The sequence below is a fragment of the Sus scrofa genome, chromosome 3 (assembly GCF_054392235.1).
Source record: "Sus scrofa isolate SSC_HxYL_T2T_F1_AM1 chromosome 3, Sscrofa_HxYL_maternal_Yorkshire_Landrace_v2.0, whole genome shotgun sequence".
In the NCBI taxonomy this organism is placed as follows: Eukaryota; Metazoa; Chordata; class Mammalia; order Artiodactyla; family Suidae; genus Sus; species Sus scrofa.
This window is the reverse complement of record NC_139385.1, coordinates 88,989,725-88,999,819: the sequence shown is the minus strand read 5'-3', so window position 1 is coordinate 88,999,819 and position 10,095 is coordinate 88,989,725.

Genomic DNA, 10,095 nt, shown 5'->3' with positions numbered 1-10,095 from the left:
GAGTCATTCTGCCACAGGAGTCTCAGCCAGGAAGTCTCATCAGTAAGAGCTGACCTTGTACACCACAAAGTCCATTTTGGTCTGTCATCTACTCTTTGATCCACTTTTATTCAACAGCTATATATTAAGTATGTATTCTACTCTGATACGGCTAAGTCAGTGAACAAAACTGACCGGGTCCATGCCCTTATGCAGAATGTTACTTCTCAGGAGAGATCCATCAATCCACTACTGTATTTCCTCAAAGCTAAAGCATCACTGCTTTCCATCGTGGATTTAATAATAACTTTTCAAGAAAAAAATTGCACTAAACACAAACATTGATTGGATGTTGGAATCAAAAATGCCTCCCCCCAAATATCACCAAGGCAATGAGTTGCTATAACAAAAAACAAAATGCATTGCTTACCAAAGTATGGAGAGCACAACCAAGACCCTCTATAGCATCTCAAAGAGGGGTAAGGGCAAAACTGGGCTATTTATTGAACTTTAAAAGTCTGGATTCAGGTGAGTCCTATCCTGAGGGTTGGTTAGCATTGGATAAGGATCATGATAAAATAGTTTAGGACTGGGAGACCCGGAAATTGAGGCAATGGGCTCAAAGAGTCTTGGAGTATAAATTGTCATTTGATGCTTTATTTTGAAGACTTGATGGGTCTTTCAAAAAGGTCCTGGTATCATTTCTAACTTTTTTATCTTCCTGGTCTAGAGTTTCCTGGAATAGTAAAATTATATGTTGATGAGAGCAATAGAACAGTAAAGTCATGTTAATGTATAGAGTAAGATACGTAAATGGCCTTATAAACATGTGAAAAATATGTGCCCTAAGAGAAAATTACCCAATAAAGGATATATAATTATGACTGTAAAATGTGCTGGATGGACAAATAAAGGGTTCTATCAGAGCATGTAACGGAGGCACCTCACCTACTCTGCAGAGGTCAGAAAAAGCATCTTTGAGGAACTTGTGTTTGAACTGAGGCAAAATGATGAATTTGGCTAAGGGAAGAAATGAGAGGTGGGGGTGGTAGGATAAGATAGTATGTGCCAAGGTCCTATGACAGGAAGGAAAATGGTATGTGTGAAGACTTAAAAGATCACCCATGCTTTGATTGAAAGGACAAAGGCACAGAGTAGGCCAATTGGTTATGAGGTGGGGAGGAGATTGCTATCCACTGCTATGCTTCAGAGCGATTTTTTTTTTTCTGAGATAAAAACTATTTTATGTTCTTATATCTGAAGATTGTATCCCCAGAATCTTGATCTAACATTCTCAAAGCTTTAAAAGGAGTGACAACTGAGCCTCCATACTAGGCTACCAGAACATCAGATTCAAATTGTTGCCCAATAATAGCAAAACCAGTTCTAGAATAGCCTTCTACATGAACTCAAACTTGTGATCAAACAGGTTGTCTTGATACTGGTCTGGAGATCTGGCCATGCCCAAGAAATCAGATAAATTTAAATTAAAGAAGTGTTTGAACATTCCTTAGTGACTTATAAATGAGCAAAGCAACATTTAAAAATACATCTGGGAGTTCCCATCGTGGCTCTGTGGTTAATGAATATGACTAGGAACCATGAGGCTGTGGGTTCGATCCCTGGCCTTGCTCAGAGGGTTAACGATCTGGCATTGCTGTGAGCTGTGGTGTAGGACACAGATGTGGCTCAGATCTGGCATCGCTGTGGCTCTGGTGTAGGCTGGTGGCAACAGCTCCAGTTAGACCCCTAGCCTGGGAACCTCCATATGCCGCGGGTGCGGCCCTAGAAAAAAAGGAAAAAAAAATACACACACACACACACACACACACACACACACACACACACACACACACACACACATATCTGGGAGTAAGACTCTGCTTTATAATTTTTGTTTTATATCCGATCATTCATTAATTCATAAAAACTCTTGAATAATGTGTGCTAAGTACCAGCTGCTATGCTAGTTCTTGAGTAAAACCTGCCTCCTGTTTTTAAAGCTTCTAAGCTAAGCAACTGAGGGTGGGCTTAGAACTACATGGTCACGTGAAATTCTTTTTTTAGGTGCCTCTTTGTTCCAGTTCTCTATGGCCGTGTAGCAAACTACCCCCGAAAAACAATGTATTAATATCTTTTGTGGTTTTGTGGGTTGACTGGACTCAGATCAGCAGTTCTTGCTCGGTGTCTCTGGTGTAATTGCTGCTGGAGGTCAACTGGGAGTGCAGTCACCTGAGGAGGGCTCCGCTGGGTTAGACAACCCAGATGACTTGCTTACCTGGCCGGCAGTTGATGTTGAATGTTGGTCAGGGGCACAGCTGCAGCTGTCACCCACAGCACCTGTGCGTGGCTTCTCCACCTGGCCTGGGCTCCCCACAGCATGAAGGCTAACTTATGAGCAACCATAACTACCCAAGAGCAACCGTTCAAGAGACAGGAGTAGAAGCCATTGGGCCAGTAAAGGACTATGGCTGGAATTTCCCCAGTGTTAACTTCTGCCGTGTTCTATTGGTCAGACAAGTCACAGGGCCTTCCAGATTCAGATAGATGGAGAAATAGACTCTTGCTTTTAATAAGGGAGGGACAAAGTCACATTGCACAAGAGCAAAGGGGAGGGGAAGGAGAGACCACCACAGCCATCTTTGGAAGGTACAACCTACCATATTGGCATAGTGATAATATTTGGACAGAAGCTTCCACCAAGCCATATAAGGAGGAGAGAGGTGCAAGAGAATAACACGCATGGGTCTTGCCTTTGAGGTGGCTGTTGGCAATGCCAAACTTGAGAGAATGAGTTAAGGTCTTTCCAAAACCACATACCTCCCACTCTGTAGCAGAAAAGCTCTTCTGAAAAGTAGAGACTCTGTGTAAAAACCCCAACTGGGAGCCTATTTTGAATTATTTAAAGGGAAAAAAGTATAATTAGTTACACATTAGCCTCAAACCCCGATCAATCCTCTAAGTCAAAATTAAATATGGCAATGCATCTATCTATCTATCTATCTATCTATCTATCTATCTATCTATCTATCTATCTATTTATCTATCTATCTATACACACACACACACATATATATATGTCAATCAACTATATTAGGATGGAAAATGCTTAAAACATTTCTTCCTGATCACTGGACATTTAATGTGAACGCTTATAAATAGCTGCTTTGTGTGAAAAACTATGAAGAATTTGAGATTTTTTTCCTACTTGCAGGCTAACAAGTTGTCTGCCACAGTTTGGTGGAAGCTGACCAAAGACAAAGCTTCTGGGTTAGTGACAAAAGATGGTTTATTATTACTCAGCCCAACAGCAGTAGCCAGAGATCTATCATTTTCTTGCATCAGTTCTCCCACCCCAGTTCCTGCATGTGACACCGAAAGAGCCGGGTGATGCCTGCGCATGCAGTGGGTTACATTCCAGGAGAGGAGCCTCCAGCTTAGGAAACTCCAGTTTGGGATAAAGCCCAGCAAACAAACCCATTGCCCAAGCTTTGCCCCAGAGGGAGATATTATCATATCACACAGCAAACAAATCTTTCACTCTGGAGGGAGACCCTATCTCCCATCTTCCTAGACTACACTATCCTTGAAAAGATAATGCAGAACAAAAGCCTGTTGGTGTCTTTGCTCACAAGACATGAAAAACGTGAGCGACCCATGGAGAACTGTCTTCCAACATTCTGTAGGTAGTCAAATTCTGATTCCTAGGGTAAGCAATGGCTGAACTGTGTGCCCTCTCTGTTGACATTTGGCATTTTCAAAATATCTACATGGAATTCTGAGGCTCTAGCACCTGTGTTTGGAATATAACAAGAAACTTTCCCTGAATTTTTTTTTTTTTTTTTTTTTTTTTTTTTTGGCTGTGCCCACAGCATGTAAAAATTCCAGGGCCAGGGATTGAACCTGCACCACAGCAGTGACAACACTCATTAGGTCACCAGGGAACTCCTGAATATCATTTTTTTTTCTTTTTATGGCCACACCTGTGGCATATGGAAGTTCCCAGGCAAGGGGTTGAATCAGAGCTGCAGCTGCCAGCCTATGCCACAGCCACCGCAACACCAGATCTGAGCTGCATCTGTGACCTATGCTGCAGCTTGTGGCAACACCAGATCCTTAACTCACTGAGCAAAGCCAGGGTTCAACCCACATTCTCATGGACACTATGTGGGGTTCTTAACCCACTGACCCAGAATGGGAACTTCCTGAATGTCTTTTTTTTTTGTTTTTTTTGTCCTTCTATAGTGCACCTACAGCATATGGAGGTTCCCAGGCTGGGGGTCGAATCAGAGCTACAGCTGCCGTCCTACACTACAGCCATAGCAATGCCAGATCCAAGCCGTGTTTGCAGCCTACACCACAGCTCCAGGCAAAGCCAGATCCTCAACCCACTGAGCAAAGCCAGGGATCAAACCCGTGTCCTCATGGATAATAGTTGGGTTCATTACCCACAATGGGAACTGCCTGAATATCATTTTTAATTCAGTTTCAAGAGAAAGAGAATCGGCAAGATACATTTTCTTTTCAGTCACCAGTATACTGAAAACTGAGTCCATGGAAGGGAATGATGAGATCATCATCTAGCATTTGTTTATTTCTCTATTCATGTGCTCACTCATTCATTTATTCAATGAATAATTATCTAGGCTCTGAGGATTTTAAGTGAAAGACAGTCATGTTCCCTGCTGTCATGGAGCTTACGGTCTAGTGGAAGACACAGATATTAAACAACTAATTACAGGATGAATTGTTTATTAGAACTGCAGTATGTGGTCTCAGAGAGTGAAGGCTGAGATTGCCTAGGGAGTCAGAGAAGGTTAAAAAGATGAGAGGAAGTTAATTAGGCAGCAAAGGGGGAAGATGGAGAGGAGTGAAAAGAGAGAGCGAACTGAGGAGCATCCCTGAAGGTAAAACCTCTAAGGGAAGAACACTATTATTTAAGGGAAGGGAGAGGAAAAGAAGTCCACAAAGAAGATCAAAAAGGAGAAGCTAGAAAGATAAGAGGAAAGTATTAAGAACAATTGTCCCATGGAGTTCCCGTCATGGCGTAGCAGAAACGAATCTAACTAGGAGCCATGAGGTATGGATTCGATCCCCAGCCTTGCTCAGTGGGTCAAGGATCCGTGAGCTGTACTGTACATTACAGACGCGGCTGCGAGCTGTGGTGTAGGTCGAAGACATGGCTCGGATCTGATGTTGCTGTGGCTCTGGTGTAGGTCGGCAGCTATAGCTCTTATTAGACACCGAGCCTGGGAACCTCCATATGCCACAGGTGTGGCTCTAAAAAGACAAAAAAAAAAAAAAAAAAAAGAAAGAAAGAAAACTTGTCCCAAACTTGGCAATGGATGAAGAGGGTGACTGCATGTGTTTTTTCAATGTTATAGTGATGCACCCTTTAAGCATCCAAGGATGACTCCATTTTGAGGGGAACATACCATGAATGTACCTTACTCTTTATTATTAATTAAGGATTGAGACTCTGTAAACTTATTTACTAACATGTTAATTTATGTCTAATAAAGATTTGAATAATTTCTTTCCAGTGGAAATGGTAGCTGGTAAACTGGCTAAGGGAAGAGGAACACGCTCACAAAGTTCCTGAATAGTTAACAATCAGCCGGTATGACCTAGCTCCAGCACAGCACCTGGTAACCTCAAAAATTATGGTTTATTACCCTGTAGGTCATTAACCAATTTTATATCTTTCTTTCTTTCTTTCTTTCTTTGGCCACTCCCATGGCATGTGGAAGTTCTCCAGCCAGGTATCAACCCCACACCACAGCAACGACCCAAGCCGTTGCAGTGACAATGCCAGGTCCTTAACCTGCTGCACCACAGAGGAACCCCCAATTTTGTCTCTAACCTAGCAATGTTATTCTAAAACTCTTTTTTTTAAAGGATTATAGGGAACTAGACATTATCACACTAAGTGAAGCAGTCAGAAAAAGACAAATACCATATGATATCACTTACATGTGGAATCTAAAATATGACACAAATGAACCTATCTGTGAAACAGAAACAACGCCAACAGATTTGTGGTTGCCAAGGGGGAGGGGGTTGGGGAAAGGATGGATTGGGAGGTTGGGGCTAGCAGATGTCAGCTATTATATAAAGAACAGGTAAACAAGCACTGGGAACTCTATTCAATATCCTAGATAACTATAATGAAAAAGAATATTTTTAAAGAGAATGTATACATATGTATAACTGAATCACTTGCTGTGTAACAGAAATTAACAACATTGTAAATCAGCTGTACTTCAAGTTTTAAAAAAAGAAAGAAAAGGATTATATAAACTCTGGTTTCTCAAAATTCTTTTTGAGCCAGCTCTACTATCTTAATGGACTTCCTCATTAATTAATGAATTGATTGTATTTTGACACATTTTCATTTTATATTTGTGTAAGAGTGATGTTTTCAAACTTTCTGAAAATTATATTTTTATCCTAAGAGTGTAGCTTTGTGGAAGCCCAAGTAATCATTTAAATTCAAGAATAATGGTGTGTCACAATGTGAAACCACTTCACACCCACTAGGATGTCTAGATCAAAAGATGAGATAATAACAAGTGTTGACAAGGATGTGGAGAAATCAGAACTCTCATACAATGCTGGTGGGAATGTAAAATGGTGTAGCTGCTTTGGAAAACAGGATGACAGTTTTGCAAATGATTAAACACAGAGTTAGCATATATCCAGATATTCTACTCCTAGGTATATACCCAAGAGGAATGAAAACATATGGCCACACAAGCATTTGAATACAAATGTTTATGGCAGCATTACTCAAAATAGCTAAAAGGTGTCTACAACCCAGATGCCCAACAACTAATGAATGGATAAACAAAATGTGATATATCCATTCAATGGAATATTATTCATTGATAAAAAGAATGATGTACTGATATATGCAGTAATTTAGATGAATCTTGAAACCATCATGCTAAGTGAAAGAAGCCCATCACAAAAGTCCACATATTATACAATTCCTTTCATAGGAAAATCCAGAATAGGTAAATCTAAAGAGTTAGAAAATAGATTAGTGATTGCCTAGGGATGGGGGTGGAGGATGGGGAAAACAGTAGTGACAGCTAAGGATACCAAGTTTCTTTGTGAGGTGGTGGAAAGCTGACTGTCATGCAGTGTTAAATGCTCAGAGGAATCAAACAGAAAAAGAACAATGAAGTGGAAAGTGAAGAGAGAGAGGACTTTTTTGGGAAGTTTGTCTGTGAAGTGCAAGGTAGACGTCTAAGGTGGAACATGAGCAAAAGTTCACTTAGTGATTGTATTCATCAGAGTATATTTTTAAGACTGAAGGTGTCAGTAGAGAGGGAGAAGTCAGAGAGAGGTTTATCGGTAGAGGTCCCTGACATTGGCGCCAGTAGAAAAATGCGGGGTACGGGTGAAACACACAATCATGGGAAACACTTCTTTTGGTGGAATGGCAGGGATGAACAGAGGCAGGTGGGTATGTAGGCTGGGTCACAGGAAGTTGAGGAAGTTCTCTGATGGCTTCTGTTCTTGCTGTGAAGTAGACTGGACCATCCGAGGGAGCAGGGAGTGAGGAAGAAGGTGACAGAGTTGGGAGACTGAGGCGTGGAGTAAGTTTGAAATGGTTGCTTCTGAGAATGGGAGAGTGGCTTTGCAGTGTTGAGGAAAGACTGTAGTGGAAGAATCTTATTTGGTGCCTACCCAGCAACCCCAGAAGTTTAATTCATCAATATATCCACCAAGATGAGCACGAGAATGATGGACCCCTGGCTTAGGGTGGCCTGTTGGAGATTCCTGTTAGGATAAATGATTCTGGGTTTGGATCTAAAGACCTCAGATCTAATTTCAGATAAGCCACTTACCTGTTAAATGATTCTGAGCAATCAATTAACCTCTCTATGCTCCAGTACTTTTTTTTCATTGAAATTATATTTTTGACTTGAAAAATTATTTATCTTGAAATAATTTTATAAACAGTATTTTTAATAGTTATTTCCCCAATATCTTGAAATAATTTCAAATTTATAGAAAATACAAAGATGGTAAAGAGGTCTCATTACACCTTTCACTGCGCTTCCCATGATGTTGACAATGCACAGGATTATTGCCAATGTCATTTATCAAAGCTAGGAAATTAACACTGGCACGATACTAAACTACAGATTTTAACTGGCTTTGACCAGTTGTTCCACTAACATCCAGGTTCTGTCCCAGAATCTAATTCAGAATAATGCATTCCGTTTACTCATCATATTTTCTCCCATCTATGACAGCATCTTAGTCTCTTCCTGTTTTCCATGAACTTGACACTTCTGGACAGTACTGGTGAAGTATTTTGCAGAATTTCCCTCCACTTGGGGTTTGTCTGATGTTCAGACTGATGTTGTGGATTTGGGGGGGAAAGTACTATAGAGGTGATGTGTCCTTCTCATCATGTCAGGGGATACATGATATCATGACTTATTACCAGATGTTTATTTGATCCCTTGGTTAAGAGGATGTCTGCCAGATTTCTCCTTTATAAAATGATTACTCCCCGCACCCATACTCTGTTTATTAGAAGTCAGCCACTAATTCCAGCCCGTCTTCATGAGGAGGAGAATTCTGTGTTTCCACTTTTAAGCTTTGCAGTGAAGAAGTTTAGCCTCCAAATTCTATGACATTAGGCTGTTTTCTATGGTTCTCCAATGTGAGGGGGACCAGGAAGTTTCCTGACACTAATCATCGACCTTTCCTATCCTATGACTGAAATTCCAAAATTAACGAGGCATTCCTTGGTGTTTTGTATTGCGGGTCTTTCAAAATGCAGTCATTTCTGGGAGAATCATTACCATCTTATCATGAATGGGTTGGAGTTTTGGATGCTTGGAGGCCAAAGAGTGCAAATTCCCATACAAAGTGCAAATGTCCTCATGGTGTGTATGCATGTGTAACCCGAAAGTGCCTACTGGGTGGACCTTGCTTCGGCTCTTTGCCCTGACTTGAGACCAGGCAAAGAATTTATTGCCTTAGACATATACCCAAAAATACTGCCCCCAAAGCACTGTTAAGTCATTTAGATTTCACTGATATTTTCAGTGAAGCCAAACAACAAATAGTTCCCATTAGACAATCTCTGTTCTTTCTCCCATACCACTCCTACCCCAGCTGACCATTCCTAATCTCCTTCCACAATCTGCCCCCTACCCTGCTCTCCATCCCATATTATCCCCATCAATAAACACTCAACACCTTCTGCTAGCAAAACAAACCCCCAAAGCTGGTCAGGTGGCCCCTGGGGAGGATCTTGGGCCAGCCTGTCACATCTGGGTCATACCTCTTTGAGATAAAAAGCTAAGAACTGTTCACAAAGAAACAGCATTTTACCAACATGTCTTGGGGGCTCTCAAAGCCCTTCCTTAAACCCCCTCAGGATCCCAGGGCTCTACCGCATTCTTGAAAGCTGGCCCTTCATCTCTGCTTATTGTGTCTGGGGAATGGAGTCATCAAGCAAATCTATTCTCTGGAGTGACAAATAATAAGTCAAGTTTGCTTCTATAAAACTGCTTTTCCTATATTTGAGGACTATTATCATAACCCTTTTGGTCTTCTGATTTTTCTGACCAAGCAGCCTTATTTTCTTCAGTTCTTTCTTTCTTTTTAGGGCTGCACCTGCAGCATATGGAAGTTCCTAGGCTAGGGGGTCAGATCAGAGCTGCAGCTACTGGCCTACATCACAGCCGGAGAAATGCAGGATCTGAGCCATGTCTGTGACCTATACCACAGCTTACATCAATGCTGGATCCTTAACCCACTGAGCAAGGCCAGGGATTGAACCCGTGTCCTCATGGATACTTGGGTTCTTAACCCACTGAGCCACAATGGAAGCTCCCATTAGTTCTTTTTTTTTTTTTTTTTTTTGTCTTTTGGTTGTTGTTGTTGCTATTTCTTGGGCCACTCCCACGGCATATGGAGGTTCCCAGGCTAGGGGTCTAATCGGAGCTGTAGCCACCGGCCTATGCCAGAGCCACAGCAACGCGGGATCCGAGCCGCGTCTGCAACCTACACCACAGCTCACGGCAACGCCGGATCATTAACCCACTGAGCAAGGGCAGGGACCGAACCCTTAACCTCATGGTTCCT